The sequence below is a fragment of the Littorina saxatilis genome, linkage group LG17 (genome assembly GCF_037325665.1).
Source record: "Littorina saxatilis isolate snail1 linkage group LG17, US_GU_Lsax_2.0, whole genome shotgun sequence".
Classification (NCBI taxonomy): Eukaryota; Metazoa; Mollusca; class Gastropoda; order Littorinimorpha; family Littorinidae; genus Littorina; species Littorina saxatilis.
In genome coordinates, this window is record NC_090261.1 from 48,366,449 (window position 1) to 48,391,853 (window position 25,405).

The 25,405-nt window shown below is 42.0% G+C and overlaps 1 protein-coding gene and 1 long non-coding RNA gene across 2 annotated transcripts in view; one reads left to right on the forward strand and one right to left on the reverse strand.

Annotated features, from left to right (window-relative positions):
- LOC138953632 (uncharacterized) overlaps positions 1 to 15,241 on the forward strand; it is a 91,557-nt gene extending 76,316 nt beyond the window's left edge. The window contains exon 2 of the long non-coding RNA XR_011451575.1: positions 15,129 to 15,241. This is a non-coding gene — a long non-coding RNA (uncharacterized lncRNA). The remainder of the gene's footprint in view (positions 1 to 15,128) is intronic.
- The window catches only part of LOC138953631 (serine/threonine-protein phosphatase 4 regulatory subunit 4-like), a 117,472-nt gene that overhangs the window by 84,282 nt on the left and 7,785 nt on the right, over positions 1 to 25,405 (reverse strand). The gene's annotated exons all lie outside the window — the stretch shown is intronic.

Sequence of the window (25,405 nt, forward strand, 5' to 3'; positions counted from 1 at the left end):
CGCCTATCAAAGGAAGGCAACTCGCAATTGTTGCTGTGTCAGTCAAACATCGTTTTGCCTGTCTGGTTGTGATAAGGGCTACGTTTGTGTTCCCTGCGGATCTGTTTCTCTTCCGACATGACGCAATGGTAAACCGAAAGCGGAATCCCGAAGAGCAATTGAGCTATTGTCATACCAAAGATTAATGACAAAAGGCATTGGGCTTTGTAAAACTTATCAGCCTCTCTGTAGTACTCACTTAAGACTGATTCACAGACCAATGCTAGCCTTCACAGTAACTTGAATGAGCTAAATGTCTGTCGAAATGCCACTGACAAAATGTATCCTGCATTAGAGGAGAAAAACATTAATTCGATAGAAGCCCATTTTACACAACCACACACACACAACCCTCTCTCTCTCGCGCTCCCCCCCTCTCTCTCTCTCTCTCTCTCTCTCTCTCTCTCTCTCTCTCTCTCTCTCTCTCTCTCTCTCTCTCTTCTCTTCTCTCTCTCTCTCTCTCTCTCTCTCTCTCTCTCTCTCTCTCTCTCTCTGACGCAAAAACTTAATTTTTATGTTTCTCACTCTGACACAAAAACTTAATTTTTATGTTTTAAAAACACTCCTCCCTCAGTCAAATGCTGCAATTATGACATACTTCAACCGAATCGGTTTAGGATGCTCATAGCACACACGCGCATTATTAGAAACACACATTCACTCATGACAAAAAACATGATGTCCGAAAACCAGGCATAACCATTGAGGGACATAAGCACCTGGAGAACTGTTAATGTATAACAAAGAGATGAAACATGATGCATTATTCTCCACACGTGGGCCTGTAGGATGCCATCAATTCCTAATGCTGCTTGGCTGACTAGACTATCTGGCACCAATTTGTCAAAAAAGCTGGCGGTGGATTCTCATGAACGTGAAACCAGATGTTTGCTGCCACCGTTTCGGCAAATTACGTCACAAGACCTAACCGCCTGTGCGGTGTGTTCGTTCTTCTGTTGTTGGGTAATACTGATTCCGCTTAGGCAAAGTCTGCTGCGGGAATGACATACTTCAACGAGAGAACTGAAGAACTGTAACTTCTCATGAAACACGTGCTGCACGGCGGACAATCAGAACAGATGACACAATTATTTTTGCACATGGGTGTCGTTTGGCGTCAGCAATCGGCAAAACGGCGAAGTTTGTTTCAAATCACCGAACATTTTCTGTCATTTCGGCAGAACTGTGGAGGCAAAGATGACGCTAAGGACTGCCTAAAACGTCCGAGAATTGCTGAAACGTGCATTTCCCCAAAACCTTCAGCAACTTTACAAAATAAAATACATTCTAGCAATATCCATTTTATAAGACGGACCACACAGTTAGAGGTTCACATTGGGAACTTTAAACAAATCTACTTTAATAGATCGAAATGTCCGTGGGTTTGACTCTGTTGTTGTCAAAATGTTGAACGAACGAACAGAACGGTATGTGTCGCTGTTTAATCCGGTGAGTACAGTAATTGAACCGTTTTCTTATGGCGACAGATACACTAAACTCACACCGGTGACACTGTGACGGTTCCCCTACGCTTTGTGTTCGGTGCCCTGACCCTTTGTGTTCGGTTCCCACTCGGTTCCCACACGCCAAAATTCGCGGACAAAACATCCATTTATGGTAGTATTACGCAATGTTGCTCTCTGAGAATGGTCTTGTTAGATCTGTGAGTGTTTACACTACATGCCTAGGTGCTGTTGGATTGAAGGTTTTTGATATTTTAGCCGTTATTAGGTAGAATGCCTTCCACTTTACTGCAAAACTGCATAATTCGTAGCATCGGCAAGAAATATCCTACCAAAAAATGCCTGCTTGGAACTGTCCGTGGTCCAGCAAAAAGTTCAACATGTCAGTAGCAGACAGCCCAAGTTTCAAGATTGTAGGGCCATCCAAACAGCCGTAATAATAAAAACAACAAAAGTAGTCAGTGAACTTGGCTGTGTTCGGTCCCCCCACACTTTTGTGACGTAGGCGTGACGGTTCCCATAATTCATTGTGTCGGTCCCCACTTTCTGTGTCGGACCCCACTTTCGACCTAATTTCTCTGTGACGGACCCCACAACCAGCCTATTTTGTGTCGGTCCCCACACCTTCTTGGATTTATGACTTGCTGGTTACTTGTATCATTGTATTCATTGAATCTAATTGTCTCGGAGTTATTTTTCAGCAAAAACCGGCAAGGCAGCACATTTTGTGATACCAAGTAAGTCAGATGACATCAGTATGTGTGTGTGTGTGTGTGTGTGTGTGTGTGTGTGAGAGAGAGAGAGAGAGAGAGAGAGAGAGAGAGAGAGAGAGAGAGAGAGAGAGAGAGAGAGAGAGAGAGAGAGAGAGAGAGAGAGTTGTGTTTCCGTACCCGCGACAGCGTTTTTCCAGCGGCGTGACGAAAATCAAGCACATAGAAAATGACCAGGAGTGTTTCCACACGCGCGACGCGTTAGCGGCGCGACAAGCGGCAAGCGACGCGATTTTTTTGAAAGGGTCCTGGAGCGATTTTTTCGCGTTGTCGCGCGGCAACGCGGGAGTTTACAGATTTTACCGCATGTTTAAAACGCAAGTACGGAAACACGTCACGCGTTTGCGCGCGTTTTCTTTTGTCGCTGCCGCTGTCGCGGGTACGGAAACAGAACTTACCGCGAGTACGACACTACCGCGAGTACGACACTACCGCGAGTATAACACTACCGCGTGTCACACTACCGCGAGTATAACATTACCGCGTGTCATTTTATGACTTCCATGGCTGAAGGCAAAGGTTGAAATGTTTCCTTGAAATATAAAACAAAAAGGCCTGGTCTGTTCTCTGAACACTAATTCAATGTTTGTCATGCTAACCAAGAACTCAAAACGATCAGAACACACTATCAGAATACATATAGAATGGGTTGCTTCCAATCAAAGTTAGAACACAAACTCACAAGAAGTAAGTTTGCATGCGTTCTCTCTACGGTTATGGTACTCGCGGTTGTGGTACGCGCGGTAGTGTGACACGCGGCAGTGTTATACTCGCAGTAGTGTCGTACTCGCGGTAGTGTGACACGCGGTAGTGTTACACGCGGTAGTGTCGTACTCGCGGTAGTGTGACACGCGGTAGTGACGCTCGCGGTAGTGTCGCATAACCGGAGTGATCTGGAAAGGTGTCAATCTCTCTCCCTCTCTCTCTCACTCTCTCTCTCTCTCTCTCTCTCTCTCTCTCTCTCTCACACACACACACACACACACACACACACACACACACACACACACACATACTGATGTCATCTGACTTACTTGGCATCACAAAAGGTGCTGCCTTGCCGGTTTTTGCTGAAAAATAACTCCGAGACAATTAGATTCAATGAATACAATGATACAAGTAACCGGCAAGTCATAAATCCAAGAAGGTGTGGGGACCGACACAAAATAGGCTGGTTGTGGGGTCCGTCACAGAGAAATTAGGTCGAAAGTGGGGTCCGACACAGAAAGTGGGGACCGACACAATGAATTATGGGAACCGTCACCCCTACGTCACAAAAGTGTGGGGGGACCGAACACAGCCAATTTCACTGACTACTTTTGTTGTTTTTATTATTACGGCTGTTTGGATGGCCCTACAATCTTGAAACTTGGGCTGTCTGCTACAGACATGTTGAACTTTTTGCTGGACCACGGACAGTTCCAAGCAGGCATTTTTTGGTAGGATATTTCTTGCCGATGCTACGAATTATGCAGTTTTGCAGTAAAGTGGAAGGCATTCTACCTAATAACGGCTAAAATATCAAAAACCTTCAATCCAACAGCACCTAGGCATGTAGTGTAAACACTCACAGATCTAACAAGACCATTCTCAGAGAGCAACATTGCGTAATACTACCATAAATGGATGTTTTGTCCGCGAATTTTGGCGTGTGGGAACCGAGTGGGAACCGAACACAAAGGGTCAGGGCACCGAACACAAAGCGTAGGGGAACCGTCACAGTGTCACCGGTGTGAAACTAGACATCTCAATAGTACAGGCGTCTAATGAATATATCATATATAATAATAATAGCAAAGAAAGACAGAGAGCAAAAACATGTGTGCTCGAGGAGACTATGTCAGCAAACGTTCGTAAACTATTTAATGTTCTCGCCCATATCTACTTTACACGATGTTAAGAATCGGACTCTCTCATGGGACCAAAATTGAGATCGCAGGAAGGTCATGCATAAATAATACTCATAGTAATAAGCAGGAAACCCGAACAGAGCGAACGAATACATTAACCACATTTTTTACGCTGACAGGAGAATAATTCGCCCGCAGATGACCCCTTTCGCGGCTGACTGCTGCGTACATCCGATAAAAAGCAACTGCGCAAACTGATCGTAAGTATTCTGCTTTCCCAAACAACAGGGAGGCACAACCAATTATCTGGCACTGATCCGTGCGAGTGATTCACTACAGTTACTGCTCTAACTACAAAAACCACTAGCCATGCGTCAGTCAGTGTGCGTCAGGAATAATTGCTCATCCCGCTCTCTTGTCTCTCCAACATCGTAGAAAATTACCTACTTCTCTACCTTGGAATTAATCTAGTCTTATCTCGCAAAGTCAGAAAGAAGGTTCCAAGAGTATCCGAGTTTCATTTCTTCATGTCTGCGCGTTGGAGTGTGAGTGTGTGCGTGTGTGTGTGTGTGTGTGTTTATTTAACTCTCTGTCTCTGTCTCTGTCTCTCTCTCTCTCTCTCTCTCTCTCTCTCTCTCTCTCTCTCTCTCTCTCTCTCTCTCTCTCTCTCTCTCTTTTTATGATTGTTGTTTTTCTACACTTGACTTGCTATTTGTTTGCTTGCTGTTGTTGTTTTTATTCAGGACCTCATGTTCTTATTGAACGTAACTTTGTACTCATTATTATTATTGTCATTATTGTTATTATTATTAGTGTTATCATTATCATTATTATTATTTTATTGTTGTTAATCTTATTATCATGAAATCATCATCATTGCCTTCATTGCTATAATCATTGTTACTTTTGGTATCTTTATACTTCATAGTTTTTATTTAGTTAATCTATAACTTTTGATTTGCTTTTGAATGTTACTTATTACCATATGTATGTTTCGTCAAATTCGTAGTGTCCATATACTCTTTTCATGTGTTGTTTTGTTCTCGTCTTTGTTTGCAAGGACAGATTGTAAGATAAGGCAATGCCTAAAATCTCCATCCTTCTGTAATAAAGTTTAATCAATCAATCAATCAATCTCTCTCTCTAACTTGAATGAGCTAAATGTCTGTCGAAATGCCACTGACAAATGTATCCTGCATTAGAGGAGAAAAACATTAATTCGATAGAAGCCCATTTTACACAACCACACACACACAACCACATCTCTCTCTCTCTCTCTCTCTCTCTCTCTCTCTCTCTCTCTCTCTCTCTCTCTCTCTCTCTCTCTCTCTCTCTCTCTCTCTCTCTCTGTCTCTCTCTCTCTCTCTCTGTCTCTGTCTCTCTCTATCTCTCTCTCTCTGTGTGTGTCTCTCTCTCTCTCTCTCTCTCTCTCTCTCTCTCTCTCTCTCTCTCTCTCTCTCTGACACAAAAACTTAATTTTTATGTTTTAAAAACACTCCTCCCTCAGACAAATGCTGCAATTATGACATACTTCAACCTAATCGGTTTAGGATGCTCATAGCACACACGCGCATTATTAGAAACACACATTCACTCATGACAAAAAACATGATGTCCGAAAACCAGGCATAACCATTGAGGGACATAAGCACCTGGAGAACTGTTAATGTATAACAAAGATGATGCATTATTCTCCACACGTGGGCCTGTAGGATGCCATCATTTCTTCATGTCTGCGCGTTGGAGTGTGTGTGTGTGTGTGTGTGTGTGTGTGTGTGTGTGTTTATTTAACTCTCTCTCTCTCTCTCTCTCTCTCTCTCTCTCTCTCTCTCTCTCTCTCTCTCTCTCTCTCTCTCTCTCTCTCTCTCTCTCTCCCCCTCTCTCTCTATCCCCCCTCTCTCTCTCTCTCTTTCTCTATCCGACCCCTGGCCTGATTGGGAAATGTAAATGTCACTGGCAGCAGGGCACCCTCACACCAAAAGCTGCAGCCAAATACTCCGATCAGACGGCCAACATCCAACCAACCCCCCACGGACAGGGAGGAACAAACTACAATGGCCGTGATTGACAACCACTGCATACGAACAGAAAAGCGGTTTTCGGCACGGACATATGGAAGCCAGAAACCCAACAGACAAAACCCTAAATCGATCAACATTTCCATTTTCCGTACATTCTTCCCCTGATAGACACCCCCCTCACCACCACCCCCTATCCATAAAACCCCAATCTCAATTCCCTTGAACTTTTCGCACTAATTCTAATCACGACCTCTGTGCCTCTTTCCGGCCAATATTCAGATGAAACGGTTCTTGTTGTGTGTCCCAATCGAATAGCAAGCAACAGGTCTCCCTAAGGGTACAGGCGTCCATATATATATATATAGTGGAGGTATACGTTCTTGAAAGTTGGTAAACTACAGAGCATTTGGATTAGATATATTTCCTCCAAGAAACGAATCGAAGGTTCAGTTATGGAAGAGAAAGGCTTTTGGGAGGAAAGAAAACGGTTTAAGTACGAGATATGGGCCCCGTGTTTTGGGCAGACATTACCCAAACTCAACTGTGATAAAAGATTCAAGACTACATGTGTCTTCTTCGTGATATATATATATATCCATCAAATAGAAGGACGCAATAATTACAATCAGGGCAGTTCCGTCTCTTTGAACGTTTGATTCGTGAGTGTTCAGACAGTTACACATAATTATATGTTTCGGCATGCTTCAGTGTGTGGTTCTGATCGTTCGAAACATAAACAACAAGTCGCGTAAGGCGAAAATACAATATTTAGTCAAGTAGCTGTCGAACTCACAGAATGAAACTGAACGCAACGCAACGCAGCAAGACCGTATACTCGTAGCATCGTCACTCCACCGCCCGTGGCAAAGGCAGTGCACGTGGAATCGACAAGAAGAGCGGGGTATTCGTTGCGCTGAGAAGGATAGCACGCTTTTCTGTACCTCTCTTCGTTTTAACTTTCTGAGCGTGTTTTTAATCCAAACATATCATATCTATATATTTTTGGAATCAGGAACCGACAAGGAATAAGATGAAAGTGTTTTTAAATTGATTTCGAAAAAAAAATTTTGATAATAATTTTTATATATTTAATTTTCAGAGCTTGTTTTTAATCCGAATATAACATATTTATATGTTTTTGGAATCAGCAAATAATGGAGAATAAGATAAACGTAAATTTGGATCGTTTTATAAATTTTTAATTTTTTTTACAATTTTCAGATTTTTAATGACCAAAGTCATTAATTAATTTTTAAGCCACCAAGCTGAAATGCAATACCGAACCCCGGGCTTCGTCGAAGATTACTTGACCAAAATTTCAACCAATTTGGTTGAAAAATGAGGGCGTGACAGTGCCGCCTCAACTTTCACGAAAAGCCGGATATGACGTCATCAAAGACATTTATCAAAAAAATGAAAAAAACGTTCGGGGATTTCATACCCAGGAACTCTCATGTCAAATTTCATAAAGATCGGTCCAGTAGTTTAGTCTGAATCGCTCTACACACACACACACACGCACACACACACACACATACACCACGACCCTCGTTTCGATTCCCCCTCGATGTTAAAATATTTAGTCAAAACTTGACTAAATATAAAAACCGAGACTGTACTGGTCAATATTATAATCGTCATTCACCCTTAAACGTATTACTACCGTTATCACTCACTGGTAATTACTCTGAACACAAATGACATAAAAGAGACACTACTCTCTTCCGATCACCAAATCGTACACATGCCAGCATACCAACTACACCATGCACAAAAGACGCACGCGACTCAAACGCGAGCCAGATTACAACTTACTGTATGTACTCGAGGTAGTGCGAAGGATCAACGGGGTAGTCCGGCAGACCTTGAAGCTTCAGGCCGTCCACGTCCTCAAAGAACTCCTCCCTCTCCGCCACGTACCTCACAAAGCGCTCGTGTTCGTCGTCCTCGTACTCCTCATCACCATCACTGTCATCATCGTCGTCATCATCATCCTGGCCATCGCCGTGGTGATGGTGGTGGTGGTGGTGGTAATTCACGATCAGGTTCCGGCTATACCGGTTCTCCTTCTCGCTCTCGTAGTCGTCATCCAGGTCGAAGGAGACACCACCGCCCGAGTACTCGCACGTGACGTCATCACCGACGTCATCATCGCTGAGTTTCCTCCTGCGAGACGTATCACAATCCACACTCTCGCTGTCATTTTCGGAGACTTTGCTTTCACACTTCACATCGTCGTCGTTGCTATTGTCGTTGGCGTTATCGTCGCAGAAGAAAGGCTCGTCCTCGACGAAGATCTTGCCGTTCTTGACGATGACGGCCTGACGAGGGAATACATCAAGGTCCTCCATGGAACTCATCGATCACCCTTGTAGTGAACTTCACCTTTGCCTCAATCTCTTATCGATGAACTTCGTGACCCTCACTTTTAATACCATGAATCAATCACCCTGGTGCTAACCACACCACCTCAGCGACTTTCACTTTTGTCACAATTCACCGATCACCTCAATGACCTTCACCTTCGTCACAACTCATCGATCACCTGACCAATGACCTTCACCTCAGTCTCACACACACTAACACTGTACGAATTATCCGTTGTCGCACAGCACGTGGAATCCCACAGGGTACATTTTGGGTCACGAACACCAAGCTGGCAAACTCCAAGCAATCGACGGGCTGCGAAGGAAAAGCTGGCGTATAAAAAGATCACGTAGCCAATAATTATTGTATTCACTACGAGACAAACAAGAAGGGCAAAGCCCATACGACTCACATGCTTTACACATTTTTCCTACCAAAATACATGTGACCTTGACCCAAGGTCAAGGTCATCCAAGGTCATGCAACACAAAGCTGTTAATTCAAGACATAGGAAGTACAATGGTGCTTATTGGCTCTTTCTACCATGAGATATGGTCACTTTTAGTGGTTCACTACCTTATTTTGGTCACATTTCATAAGGGTCAAAGTGACCTTGACCTTGATCATATGTGACCAAATGTGTCTCATGATGAAAGCATAACATGTGCCCCACATAATTTTTAAGTTTGAAACAGTTATCTTCCATAGTTCAGGGTCAAGGTCACTTCAAAATATGTATACAATCCAACTTTGAAGAGCTCCTGTGACCTTGACCTTGAAGCAAGGTAAACCAAACTGGTATCAAAAGATGGGGCTTACTTTGCCCTATATATCATATATAGGTGAGGTATTGAATCTCAAAAACTTCAGAGAAAATGGGAAAAATGTGAAAAATAGCTGTTTTTTAGGCAACATTTATGGCCCCTGCGACCTTGACCTTGAAGCAAGGTCAAGATGCTATGTATGTTTTTTGGGGCCTTGCCATCATACACCATCTCGCCAAATTTGGTACTGATAGACTGAATAGTGTCCAAGAAATATCCAACGTTAAAGTTTTCCGGACGGACGGACGGACGGACGTCCGGACGGACGTCCGGACGGACGGACGGACGGACGGACGACTCGGGTGAGTACATAGACTCACTTTTGCTTCGCATGTGAGTCAAAAAACTGACCGACACGATCCAGGCTCCTCCTCAAGGAAAGCACACAAAAAACCACCTAAATTGTAGGTGGGTCCGCTAAAATTTAAATTCAAAAAAGTGCAAGTTGATACAATTCTGAGTAGCACATTATTAGGTTTCTTATTTTTACATTTCTCGGAGATTCTCGAATTCGCGAAAAAAATTGAAGCTCATCACTAAAGTCGTAGCAAGGATGGCTGAATATCTCGTTCCAAAGCTGAGAGAGACAGATTGTGAGAAACGCTGAAGACGAGTCAGCTGTGCGGTATTGAGCAAGACGAAAGCTGCTGCTGCTGCTACTCCTGCTGCGTCAAAACAGCATCCCTCGCACACTTTCTCGGCCCCCACTCCGCCGAGCTAAGATAAAACTGGCTAGCGGGAGTGGTGCTCGCCGAGAATAATAAGCGAGTGACCTAACGGTTTATCTACCCGCCTCTCGTTTATTGGGTCGAGGCGAAAAGGTGTATGTCTTCCTGTTAATTTTTTTTATTTTTTTTAAATTTCTGTTCCAAAACACCCTCACATGCCGCTGTCTTGTGCGGAAGCCAATAATTTACACTACGAAGAAAGGATAAAGAAGCGAATGGGAAGATTTTTACTGACCCGGAAAGGTAAAAGGCGGAGATGTAAGCAAACTCCCTCATTTTCTGTTTGCACCCTTTCACTTACATGCATGTAATCTCTCTCTCTCTCTCTCTCTCTCTCTCTTAGTCTCTCTCTCCACCACCTCTTCACTCCTCGCCCCCCCCCCCCCCCCCACAACTCCCCTGCTTTCATCTCGGCCGAATCATCAGAAGAGCCCACACCTGCACTACATACACCTGAATCACAGGTGAGGATGAATTGAGGTGAGATCATGATAATGAGAGCAGACACAGAATGGTGGCGAAATGGAGCAGTTTTAAGGCACACATGACAACCATAAAGCGCCGGGAGAGGAACGGTCGCCCCAATAAAAAGAAACCAAATAAATTGTATGACACACTAAACCGATCACCTCTAAACACTCAGTCTTTTTCGCTGGAAGGACATAAAACACAATACAAATCCACATGACGGGCTCGCGCTAAGGAGTAATGAAGTCAGATAATGTTTCCTCTGCAAAATAGGGGGGTGGGAGTGTGTTTGTGCGTGCGTGGGTGTGTGCGAGTGTATGTGTGCGTGTGTGTGTGTGTTTTGTTGTGTGTGTGTTTTGTTGTGTGTGTGTTTTGTTGTGTGTGTGTTTTGTTGTGTGTGTGTGTGTGTGTGTGTGTGTGTGTGTGTGTGTGTGTGTGTGTGAGTGTGTGTGTGTGTGTGTGTGTGAGTGTATGTGTGCGTGTGTGCGTGTGTGTTTTGTTGTGTGTGTGTGTGTGTGTGTTTTGTTGTGTGTGTGTGTGTGAGTGTATGTGTGCGTGTGTGTGTGTGTGTTTTGTTGTGTGTGTGTGTGTGTGTGTGTGTGTGTGTGTGTGTGTGTGTGTGTGTGTGTGTGTGTGTGTTTTGTTGTGTGTTCGTGCCTGCGCGTGTGTGTGTGTGAGCCCTCCCATGAAGACATTTGGTTACCCTCTCTTTGTTTGTCTCTTTGTGTCTGTATCTAAAGGAAACCTCAGCAAACCTTGTATTTTCTTGCTTCTTATCTTTCGCACAGTCAGTCAACACAAACACACAATGTAAACTGACAGACCGGCAAGCAGACAGACTCAACAGCTCAGAACTGTTCTTCGCATTCGCAGGCAAGTAAAATAATCACTGCCGTTTTATCTTCAGCACAGAAAAATAGTCCCACAAAACACAAACTGACATGTCAGTCTTCAAGCAGGTCTTAAAAATTCCTCACTCGACAGCCCTGGAACCGTAACAAGGCAGAACAGTGACCTTATAGTTTTCCACCAAGACCTGGTTGGTTTGAAACTCGGCGGTTTTAACATTTACCTTCTGCTAAGATGTGGCTTTTCTAACAAAATAAATCCCAAAAATCCAAACAATCAGGAGAACATTATTATTCCCTTTTTTCCTATTCGATGCATACTTTGCAACAAATCGTTCTTAAAGCATCGGCAAAGAAAAAAATACCTTTTCTTCATAACCCGTTTCACACAAAAAAGGTTGTTGTAGAAGCATTTCCAAACCCTTATACTGATCAAAAGAGAAACAGCCGGCTATAAATTCGACCGTCTGTTGTTAAGCGCTTGCACATGTATGTATCCCGTTATGCTAAAAAATAAAATAAAATAAAATAAAAAAAAATGCAATTAACTAATTGTGCTTGTGCGGTTGGCAAAAAAAAACAACGCAAGCTCCACCAAACACAACTGTCTACCGGTAATAAACACACCATGGACGTTGTTGTCCGAAATTATCAAATATTAACATCTTTCTCCAAAAAGTTTTCTCTACGTACGTGTTTGCAAACAGATGACACTATCAAATGGCCCAAGCCTCATTGATCAACAGAACAACTTCACGATGCAAACAGCCTCGATCATAAAAAGAGCAAAATGAAATAAGTCTCGTCACAGAACAGAACAGAGCGGCAAGAAATAGGGGGGGGGGGGAGAGAGAGAGAGAGAGAGAGAGAGAGAGAGAGAGAGAGAGAGAGAGAGAGAGAGAGAGAGAGAGAGAGAGAGAGAGAGAGAGAGAGAGAATCATGAAATAGTGAGTTTTAGGCTAATGCACCCAAGTGAGTCAACCCTGGACAAGACAAACAGAGAGGGACAAACAGACAGGGCTCGTTCTGTTTCTCATAATCATCCGATTTATCATCAATACTCCGCCTTAACTCCGCAAAATCTCACATAAACAAACGGTTACGGCAAAGCTGTCAGGCAGAAGTAAACTAAAACAGCCTGAATCACTTTCACAAGAAACACCGAAACACCCCATATAATTCCCATTTTCAATCCTCTTATTTTCCCTGATGGTGCCAGAACCACTTGTCTGTTTCATCTCTCACAAAAACTAATTCAGTACAGTAATATTGCATTCTCGTATCGGCGGCTCTGGCAGTACGGCGTATGATAAATGACACACTGTCAAAAACAAGCGCCTCGCAAGTCCAATAAAGATGCAATCAACCTTTCCATTCAACAACAAGCACGACAGATAGCGACCACAGAGATATAGAATATTCTATATTCTCTGTGATAGCGACACTGCTGCCGGGGATAGTATCCCATTTCACAAAATAATGCTGTTTTCCTGTGTATTCTTCTGACGCAGTAGTATCTCGGAAAGTGTATCCTCGGCTATATAATTATAAGGTTTTGTAACATGAGGAAAGGTCAATGGTCAATCCGTGTCCAATTAAGATGCAATCAACCTTTTGATTCTACTATGCAAGCACTGAACAGCTTGCCGGGGATAGTATCCCCTTTCACAAAATAATGCTGTTTTACTGTACAACCTCTCATTACCGCTGCTTTTCAGAGAATTTATCATCGGGACCAAACAGTTTAACTGGGAGACAAAGGGTCAACGGTGGCATAAAGTGCGATTTTCTTTTTTTTAATTTTTACGCTGGTACTCATTTGTAGTTTTATTATTGTGTGTGTTTTTCACGTCCATACAAATTCTAACATCAAAACAACTCACAGGAAATATTAAAAAAAAAATTCAATCGACTATTCGATGCTATAGAGGATAGACAAGCGGTGGTAGAATGCTGATCTTTGAACAATGCGATTGTTCCCTGGTTCAGTTATAACGGAGGAACGCCTCTCTCTATTTCACAAACAATGATCATAAAACATATATATATACCTAAACTTCCCTGTGTTTGAAATGTACAATTTAAGAAGGCAAAAACCCTGAATCACCGTGCATGTAACCTCTTGTTGGGCGAAGTGTTTTTAATATCTGAACGGTATCCTGTTACAGGCTAAATCTACACTGCACTGTTGTGTTGGCGGCGGATTTTCCCAGTTCTTACTTATTCCGGAATCTGCGAATTACTCAGCAAGTATCAAGGATTCAGATATGTCACCGCGCCATTCGCCTGCGCTTAGAGTTAGAACTGTATCCACGGAATACGCGCGATATAAGCTTCATATTGATATTGATATTCGGTCACAAAAGATATTGGTTGTGTGTTGTGTGTGTGTGTGTGTGTGTGTGTGTGTGTGTGTGTGTGTGTGTGTGTGTGTGTGTGTGTGTGTGTGTGTGCGTGCGTGCGTGTGTGTGTGTGTGTGTGTGTGTGTGTGTGTATGTGTTTGTGTGTGTATGTGTATGCCGTGTCTGTCTGTCGCTCTCTCTCTCTGCCAGTGTGTGTGAGTTTGTGTGTGTGTGTGTGTGTGTGTGTGTGTGTGTGTGTGTGTGTGTGTGTGTGTGTGTGTGTGTGTGTGTGTGTGTGTGTGTGTGTGTGTGCGTGTGTGCGTGTATGATGTGTGTCAGTGGTGTGTCAGTGTGTGTGTGTGGTAAGTGCGCGTGCGTATGTGTGCGTTTCCGGCTTAGTCTCCAGAACTGGTGTCATTTTGCCCTGGCGGTGCAAAAACAAAACGCTCCTAGCTCTCAGGGTGGGGGACACAGGGAGGGTTTGTTGATGATGACGAAGATTAAATAGGCTTGCCAGCGTTTCCTTCATCCAGCAAATTTCCCATCAGCAACAACAAGTACAGGCTGGTGGTAGCGACACGCACATCCTGTTCACACGATCTCCATCAGTATCAACGAAACTTGCCCAGGACTGTCTTTCGACCGTCAACAAACACAAAAACACGCTAGATTTAAGAATGTCGGACTCACACAAAAATTCACCGCAAAAGAATGGCATAATCCGCGCGTAAAAAAAATCAGATAAATGTACAGGTATTATTTAGTCAACCAATCCAAAAATTGACTGCACGAGTGAATGGAATACATTCACATGCACGACTACCTCGTCTAAATCTGAATGTTATTGTACTTTCTTCCTAACACAAAAACACATACGCCTTGAACGACTCGCTCTCCTAATACATGCAGCTTTAATAGCGTGGCAAAATGGTCCATTTTCATCGAACTGTGGCTGAACTTTAAAAAGACTTCCCAATAGTACACAAAACTTGACGCCGAAGATTACGAACAGAGGAATGTTCCCGTGTGAAATAAATTATCTATGTGTACATTTCGAGTTAGTCTTTCTCTGTCATTCGGTTAGTAATCATAGCAGACCTCTTTTGGACGACTTACACTAATATCATAATTAGTTTGTTTACATAGCAGCACGCTTACAACTGACGTGACGGCACTACGTGACTAGGCGGCACTAGCATAAACTTCCGGCCGGCAACACGCTAACAGGCTTCACTTTCAAATTTCTCAGAAGAACTTAAATGAGTAATACCATTCTACATTCCAAAATTCGACAAATCGCTTATTGGGAAGGAAACGAAATCTTCGCCAACTGACCTCTATCAGTATCACCACAAACAGCTTTCTTTCTTTCTTTATTTGGTGTTTAACGTGGTTTTCAACCACGAAGGTTATATCGCGACGGGGAAAGGGGGGAGATGGGATAGAGCCACTTGTCAATTGTTTCTTGTTCACAAAAGCACTAATCAAAAATTTGCTCCAGGGGCTTGCAACGTAGTACAATGTATTACCTTACTTGGAGAATGCAAGTTTCCAGTACAAAGGACTTAACATTTCTTACATACTGCTCGACTACACAAACAGCTTTCGACTCAGTATAAAGTAGTACGCCGGCATATAACCTTTATTTTTAAATCCCTCAGTTTCACAGTATGTTGCGTTCCCGTTTCACTCCGTGGACTTGCGAAGAAAAGCAGTGAAAATCTAATCCATGGGAAAAGGTCAGAAGCCACGACACAAGCGTTTTATCTCCACACAAACACCGGAGACAGATGCGCATACACAAGACACAGCACTGCACTGCACAACAAAACTCCGTTGCACCAGGCACCCACGCCAGTCTCAGACTGAATGCTGCTGGAAGCTTGCTCAGTGCCACTTGAGAAATGAAACGGAGTTGTGTGCCCATCAGTGTGGGACTGCGGACTGTGTGTGTGGGATGAGAGATTCACGCGACTGCTGAATCATTTCGGGACTGTGTTTCGAAATTAGAGTAATGCAAAATGATGGGATGTATGAGAGATTGCGATTGACAGGCACAACCAAACAGACAGACATACTCTGTCTGTCTGTCTGACTGTCTCTCTCTCCCCCCCCTCCCCCCCCCTCCCCCCCCCCCCCCCCCCCCCCCCCGTAGAGTCCATTCCTATTAATGGACCCACTGGGCTTAGTAGTAAAACCTTGAAAAATCTTGAGTCCACTCTACTAATTAGTAATCACAATTACGGAGTCCTCTCTCTCTCTCTCACCCCCCACCCCCCTCCCATATTTCTTCATGTAATACTTATCCAGGCTTTTACAGGCAGTTGGAGAAAGACGGTACGACCAACAATTCCTGCTGCCACGCAGTCTTATTATTCATGAACTAACTCTCAAACATTTCGTCATGAAAGAGTTACATCACACACAGTACATCTGAGGTCACTCAATGACGCGTAGAATCCAGGCACTCTCAGAGCATTTTGCAACCAACCGAATGACGTTCACTGACGTTGAAACGGTCAGCAAAGCCACGCGGTCAATACCAGTTAGTGGCCATTCTGACAACTCTTGACCATGCTGCGGGCACTTCCCTGCCTATCTGCATCAATTACTCGCTGATTAATGAAGGTCTGTTGCTGGCGTTAATGTTGCAATCAGCGGCAACGCAACTGGGTGGTGGTATTACTGGTAATGCATGGCGAGTTGTCAAAAGTAATCGGTCACGTCAGTCGTGCACCGTGGTGCGAGAGCAATGAGCTTACAATGCGATTGCTCACTTCAGTCAGGGAAACATATCAAACTTCGTCGGAAATATCTGGGATTTTATCGCATTATTTTTTTTTTAAATCACAAAACACCGGATATGAAACTAAATCGGCAACCACTCACCCACTACCGGTTCAGTGATATTGACCAGTTTCAGTTCCTGACACTGAAAAGTGATCAATGTGTTTTATATTTGTTTTGACTGGTTGGTGTAGAAAATTGTTAAGTAATGCGGCCGATTTGGAAAATGGCTAATGCGATCTCAGGTGTAGAAAAAACAAATCCTTCTTAGCAACACAAGCATCACAAATCAGTGCCGTCAGTGTGGCTGTGGCCGTGTTGTGTCAGCACGTGCAACCGACTCCAAATGACAGTAAAAGAACAAGAAATTGACTTTCGAACACATAAAAATACCTTCTAAAAATCACAGGCAAGCACACTGTGATTTTCACACACAAACACACACTACACACAGACATACACACATCCTCTGTCTCTCTGTGTCTCTCTCTCTTTCTGTGTCTCTCTCTCACATTCCATAATTATGCAAGCAGAACCATCAACTCCTAACAACAAAACCACGCCGAAATCAGCTCAAGCTCTGCTAGCCGGTCTTCCCACCATCTTGAACACGCGGCCAGTACAACTGGCCTTGACACGGAACGATTCAAGGGGGGCAATCTCAAGTCATCTGAAAGAGGGAAATCCAAACGCAATCCGCCTTGTTCGATTTTATGGGCTTGGACGATAGAGAAAAATAAGAAAAGCAAAAGCTGGAGTCCAGTCTGGACGAAACTGCTATCAAGAACGCAGAATTGATTTTTTCTGAGGTTTTTTTTAGCCGTAAGCGCCATGTTCATCGGAGCAGGAAACTCTTCCAGAGTGGGGCCCCTTTGTTGGTTTCACTGCGGTGAACAGCAGTTATGAGAAATTCGAAATGAGAAATGGCGCTTACGGCTAAAAAAAACAAAAACTCAGAAAAAATCAATTCTGCGTTCTTGATAGCAGTTTCGTCCAGACTGGACTCCAGCTTTTGCTTTTCTTATTTTTCTCTATCGTCCAAGCCCATAAAATCGAACAAGGCGGATTGCGTTTGGATTTCCCTCTTTCAGATGACTTGAGATTGCCCCCCTTGAATCGTTCCGTGTCAAGGCCAGTTGTACTGGCCGCGTGTTCAAGATGGTCTTCCCACTATCTGGCGATGATGACCTCACCCACAGTTGCTGTTCCGCCGCCCTGATATGGCCCTTCGTGGTCGGCCCGGCTGGGCGTTAAGCAAACAAACAAACAAACAAACAGTTGCTGTTAATGGCTGATAATTCGATTAGGCACCACAGCCGGGTCCGATGCCAATTTAGTAAAAAAAAAAAAAAAGACTGGGAAGTCAAACCGAAATTGATAAACCATCGCCCTTTCCCAAGTTCGACTTTATGTACAGGCACCAAACAAACTTATGAGAAAAAGTTATATACTAGCTTTAACTTTTTAAAATAGTGTTAACTTCTTTGACATCGTTTTCAGCCGATAAAGAGATAAGAGCATCGATTTAAGTCAGCTACAACAAACAAACGCAGCCTGGATTTTGAATGTGTCCAAGTGAAACAACAGACGAAGTCCGAAAATAACTCTGTCGAGTTTGTATAGGTTGTGAAAGAGTGAATACTCTTGCTTTTATTGAGGCACACGTTACGCACGTGCTCCTTGTCCCCGTGTTTCAGACAAACCCCTCGCGAGTTACTGGCACATAATGCCACGTGTCACAGGTAGAATGACAAAACTGACCACTTGTGATCATTCCTGTGACCACACATGCGGAACACATCTTACAGCGATGTCCGTTACTAGATGAGGAACGAAAAGAAGTGTGGCCGTCACCAACTCCCTTGCAGACCAAACTATACGGCAGTCGACAGGAGTTGGAGAAAACGACAACATTTATCACCAGTGCTGGACTGATTGTGTAACCTCTGCGAACGCCAAGAAGAAGAAGAAGTGACCACACATTTTAAGCAATCTGCCTGTGCCTGTGAATATACTAAACCAAGACGAGCGATGGGATGCTAGTTCTAAGGTAAAGGTGAAAACAAGTCGCGTAAGGCGAAAATACAATATTTAGTCAAGTAGCTGTCGAACTCACAGAATGAAACTGAACGCAACGCAACGCAGCAAGACCGTATACTCGTAGCATCGTCACGCCACCGCCCGTGGCAAAGGCAGTGCACGTGGTATTGACAAGAAGAGCGGGGTATTCGTTGCGCTGAGAAGGATAGCACGCTTTTCTGTACCTCTCTTATTTTTAATTTTCAGAGCTTGTTTGTAATCCAAACATATCATATCTATATATTTTTGGAATCAGGAACCGACAAGGAATAAGATGAAAGTGTTTTGAAATTGATTTCGAAAAAAAAAAATTGATAATAATTTTTATATATTTAATTTTTAGAGCTTGTTTTTAATCCGAATATAACATATTTATATGTTTTTAGAATCAGCAAATGATGGAGAATAAGATAAACGTAAATTTGGATCGTTTTATAAATTTTTATTTTTTTTTACAATTTTCAGATTTTTAATGACCAAAGTCATTAATTAATTTGTAAGCCACCAAGCTGAAATGCAATACCGAACCCCGGGCTTCGTCGAAGAGTACTTGACCAAAATTTCAACCAATTTGATCGAAAAATGAAGGCGTGACAGTGCCGCCTCAACTTTTCCGAAAAGCCGGATATGACGTCATCAAAGACATTTATCAAAAAAATGAAAAAAACGTTCGGGGATTTCATACCCAGGAACTCTCATGTCAAATTTCATAAAGATCGGTCCAGTAGTTTAGTCTGAATCGCTCTACACACACACACACACACACACGCACACACACACACACACACACACACACACACACGCACGCACATACACCACGACCCTCGTTTCGATTCCCCCTCGATGTTAAAATATTTAGTCAAAACTTGACTAAATATAAAAAAAGGTAGGCAGCGACAGGTGACTGATGAAATGGAATGCCTTGCATGAGCAGCCATGCCAGAGAAAAACAGAAGTAGTACCAGGACACATCTGGAGCCCATTTCCGCCACTTGAGCACAGGAAGCTCGGGAGGAAAACATTATACACCCTCACCCATTACCATCACTTTTGGCAGCACAGGCTCTCTGTTCTAGGAGTTTGAGTTCAAACCCCACACATCCGCTGTCAATCACTCTTCTTTTCCTACCCTTTCATTTCTTGAGCTTCAAAAAAGAAGAGAAGCAGTTAAAATGAAAAGACTACCACTAACTTTTAGTTTAAAGTAGGGTTGGTTGTTGTTTTTAGAGCCAATGTGTTTTTTACAGTACTTCATCATTGGCCCTCTATAGTAACTTAATTAAATTAGCACTTGTGCAGAGTAAATCTGTGTGTGTGACTGAGTGTGCATGACTGGGTGTGTGTGTGTGTGTGTTTATGAGTCCTGAATAAGCGCCTGTACTACTAATGCCACGGGCGGGGAGAGGGGGATAGTGACTTTGCAATGTTCAACTTACATTGCCACGGACACACAGACACACAGACACACATAGAAAAATTCCAAACGAATCAGCTCCCTCACTGCCATTCACAGTGGGGCCAAACAATCAGCTCCATAAACTATCATCCTTCTCTGAGCTAGCACAAAAGTAGGAGGGTAGTCCAATCACTCTCTGGGCAACAACCTTCAACGCCAGTGGAGACGAGTTTAAGACCACACAGATCAGCTCCCAATCCCATTGACCATCTAAGCCCCACTGTCCTGCAAGGGATGGACCTCTGTGCCCAAACTAAAAAGGGAGAGTAGCATGGAATATTTCTCTGGGGGAAGACAGGAAGAGTTATCTGTTTGGTAAATCTGTCATCTCTCTCTCTTTTGTCTCTCCTCTCTCTCTGCTTGATAGAATGCATGTAAAAACAAACACCTATACACAAACTATATACAATGGCTCCAGAGTTGTTCATGCGTGTCTGCATGTAAGCATGCAAATAGACATTAATCTGCAACACATACAATCAAACATAAATAAACAAACAAACAAACAAATGCAAACAGATCACCAGAATTATCAATAACAAAAACAGCAACAACGTCTCCACTTAAAAAACAATTCTTCAATCTCCAAAACAGGAAAAGATAGAATTACAATCAAAAACTTAAGTCTTTTCAAGACAAACCGGAAAATACACCTTCCCACCAGAGAAAGAAATCACTCTCTTCCAAGGGAAGGTCACGACTCAAAACCGAACCTGACTGCAGCAGGTAAACACTTGGAGAGCATGCACATAATTCTCGGGCACACAAGTAGGCACTGTGCTTTGTGTACACACCTGTACAGCCAATCTAACTTTCCCCCTCGCCTCCCTCACCCTTATCTCTGAGTGGCTTGACAAATATGACAGTGTTGGGCAATCACTGTTGTCATATCAATAATACGCTCGAACCCGCGCTAGCCCCTATCACTCGCTTCATGACAGTGAAGAGTGAGAAATCACAAAACCAGAGGTACACAAACTGTATTCATATATATATATATTTGAATTACGGTCGGCAGATGCTCTGCACTGGCATTGCTTAAAGGCAGTACTGATGAAAATATATACGTAACCTGATATTGATAATAGTTCTGCAACTCAAAACTACAATTACAAAGAGAAGCAAACAAGACCCTGATTAATTCTACAATTTAGTACCACTGTCACCAATAATACTCGCGGGTATAACCGTAGAGGTAGAACCAAACTCCATGTCCAACATGTCCAAAAATGTCCATTCACATTCTCCATGCAATGACAACAATCTGAATCAGTTTGGACAGTTTCTATGGGCAAATATATATGGTTTAAGTTTTTGTTGTTAAAGAGTTATACTTAAAAAACTAAAATAAGGGAACACATCTTTCTCTAAAGCAAGTCAACTACGCAAAGTATACTTCACGCAGCTGGCCGCACGAGCTTTAGCTCTGAGTTTTTGGTACAAACACCTTGCGAAGTCTTCCCGAAGTCAACTTCGGGCTCAATTAAGGACAGGCTTCAGAAGATGAAAGTTTGCACATGCAGGACGGGATCACTCCAAAATCTTCTTAAAATCAAACAAGCGCAAACAACGCATAACCTAAATAAAACTATCAATGTCCTAAGCCTGTGGCTAAAACCAGCCAAAGCCAAAGCAAAGTAGGGGGTGAGGAAAGAGAATGATTTAGTGGATGTTATACTGGGCCGGGGAAAGGGTAGATTATGATTAAACAGGTATGTTTGACAATCCATTGACACCGCCTGTCCTGCTCTAATCCTTTTACAAAATGACAAGAGAACTCAGTATGTCCAGGTAATTCAAAAGCAAACGTGTGTTCATGCATGCCTACAGGTTCTTCTCCTTGGACAGAAATTGATCACCACATGTACAGGTATTAAAGTACAATATTAGACACAAGTACCTATACTTGTGTTCTAATGTTTCCAGCCTCAGCATAAACCATAATTTATTAAATCAGTTCGGACAAATATGGAAATTAATCAACTTTCAACCATCGATCAGAATCAAACCTTCTTGAAAATACATGCTAGGTTAACGACATTAAACGCACATCTTTTCTCTCTGTTGTATGTTTTGTTGTTGTGTGTGTGTGTGTGTGGTGGAGGAGGGGGGGGGGGGGCGGGAGGGTGTGTAGATATAAACAAAGGTTTGGATTGGCCTATCAAAATAGGCCACGGACGTATTTCAGCAAACCATCTAACAATTATGTTATGGGACATTTGTTCCCCTCAACCAAATTCTGATGGGACATTACATAGTCGAAGACAAAATGTGCAAAGCAGGCTAGGCGGTCCGAAAATGATTTTGTCGAAAGATGCAATGTAGTGCTATTTGGTGCCATATGATGATATGAGAATTTGCCAGTGTATCAGGTTAGTCTCTGTGTGTGGGTCTGTGTTTCGATCGATATCGTCTCTGTTGACAGTTTCCACAACTTAGCACAGTTAGTTTGCAGGATTGGTTGAATATTAATTAATTACATTTTAAAAGCCAATCACAGCGCGTTTCACAAACTCGCGAGTTACACGGCTTGGCGCGCGTTTTTGCTTAGGTCATTCCGAACACTGTACCACCGTGAAAAGTGTGCATGGGGTGGCGCAGTGGAACGTAATCTCAGTGCGCCCTTTGACGCAACGAAGGAAATTCCAATGGGACATTTTGAGATGTTATGCACCAATGGCGCACTAGTAAATGATACCCTGTATCAGTTATCATTATTATTTCTGATCAATCTCACAATTTCAGAAGTGAGAGAGTGAGACACTGACAGAAAGAGAATAAGAGAAAGACAGGATAAGAGAAAGAGAGCGAGAGAAGGAAAGAGAGAGACAGAGAAGTTAATCCTCATTATGAATTATTGCCAAAGTTTTCATCCAAAACAGAAGTCGACTCAGTTTGTTTGACCTTGCACATAACTTGATACCATGATATGTAAACATTAAAACAGCTGAACACTCCTGACAAAATTGAACTCTTGCCACAATTTAGTGTTCTATTCCCTCCACTCCAGCATTGAAGTACTTAATCATGAATGCACCATTCATGCTATTGCTAGCAAGGAAATAGGCCATTATGCCCAAACTCTACATTACATCTACAATACAGTCTGGATCCTGTGAATGGCAAACTACGCCTGACATATTGATACAAAAAGAGGGAACAACAACACCAAAGTACTCTCTACAAAAGCACTTTGTAGACTAACTTTGAACAGGAAAGGGTCCTCGATAACACAGACATGTTTTGTGTTCCTTTCGGCCATGCGATAAATTTCACCTATAATTCACCTATAACCAGATCATAAAAGTCAATCTTCAGGAACATTTTACTAACAGTAACAGAGTTGACAGAAACGTTCCTCTTCATGACAATAATTATAGCAACCACTTATGCATGCACCTGCTTTAAGTAGGTATTCCAAAGTGATTTTCAAATTTTGAATAACCCATATGAAACTTAGTTAAACAAATAGAGTTTTTCATTCTGATCACAGAAACATTTAGTTTTTTAATGTGGGTTAAAAAAAAATTATGATTTTTTTCCGTATTTTTGGACTTAGAAAATTTTTCCACAGAAATTTTCCTCACATTCAGACATTCTTCAATCACACAAATCAAATCACTTGAGTCCAAATTTGCATTTATAAATACTTTATATACTTTTCAGAATGATAATACTAGACACATTGAAAGGAAATACATTTTAAAAGAGATACAGAGCTTCAAAAATGGCATAAAATAGCAAAATAAGCCCTCGTCTACTCCAAACAACTGGTCAAGACCCCAATTTTCTAACTCTCTCATCTCTAACTTAAACAATGAATATACATTCAAATAGGTTTTGTAAGGTGAGCTGGATATGTTGTCTAAGCCTATTTTTTTTCAACTCCATCTGACATCCGGTCAATAAGATATCTATGATCAATTATGCCAAAAGGGCCGTTTTGTCAAGGTGAGAAAAAGTGCGACTTTGCATGCTTTTTGGGTCTACCATAACTTTCTTGCTTTGAAAGTTACAAAGCTGTTTTTGGAATCCATTTGTTCAGGATTGCATGCTCTTGATAAGTAAATCAAATTTAAACTTCTTTATGCGTAATCAAAGCGTAGCAACGTCTAGAAAAAACAGTTACTTTGTACAAAACGTGAATTTTGGCTTCTTTAAAATGTGTGTATTTTGTTCTTTACTTAAGATAATGAAAGTACCTTATATTCAAATTATCCGTTTTTTATGAACTGTTAGAATAGCAAAAAAGATATTTGACATCTTTACCTTTGTTATTTTTTTAACTGATTTTTTTTTAACTGATTTTTTTTTTTTTTTTTTCAATTTGCATGGACTTATAATGAACATTTATGGTCTTCCATTAATTAATTTATGTTACGGAATTCTTTCAATATTTTAAAGGTTTTTTCCCGTTACCTCCAACCACCTTCACACAGTCATACAATGAACAAACACTAACACGCTGATAGATGATTATTGTCGCTGGTTTCACTCAGCGACTGCATTTTTCAGCAAATAATGCATCTTGATGTAAATCATCAATCAAATAACATATATTTACAACATCAACATTCTGGTATTCAAAGTTCATCATGCAAGACAATAGTTTTACATTATACAAGAAATTCCGTAAGACTAAGAGCGGGGTTCGACTAGCACTTTTATCACGCCCGCCCAAACACATAGACCAAAAGCTGCATTAAATTCACAGGCTACGTGCAGCGGTGGGTTACATGGTAACATAATTGCATGAATACATTAAACATCTATGTAATACTTTCAGTTTAGGTATTTAGAATGAAAAAAAACATAGCTGGCTCAGCAATATATCAACTATCACACAACCAATATTCAAGACACTCAGGTATACAGTAATAACTCTTTTTCCTCTTTACGTTTACTTACAAACCATGCTGTTTCAATTCAACAAAATATTAACTGTGCAACATCATACATGAAAAAAACCTGCCTATCAACCTACATTCACCTCCAAACACAACATTCAAATCATACTGTTTACCATATTAGAATTTACTGATTGACATGTTTGCAATTAATATGTGATTTATTTGATTGTTTTCAATTTGATTATTTTCATTAACTTTACAACCAAACAGGACATCTCGCTCACTGAGAACAATGTTCTTGCCAATATATATATGTATATGAATATGTATTTATAATTCTGAACATTTATCCAAACATTCTTTTTTTCTTTATTTTGTGTTTAACGTCGTTTTCAACCACGAAGGTTAATCCAAACATTTCTAACATGCAAAAGCTTCTACTGTAATAATCTTAATCGTTCTTTTTCTGTACACTTACGTGCCAACGTCCTATAATTTGTATCAAGCTGAACT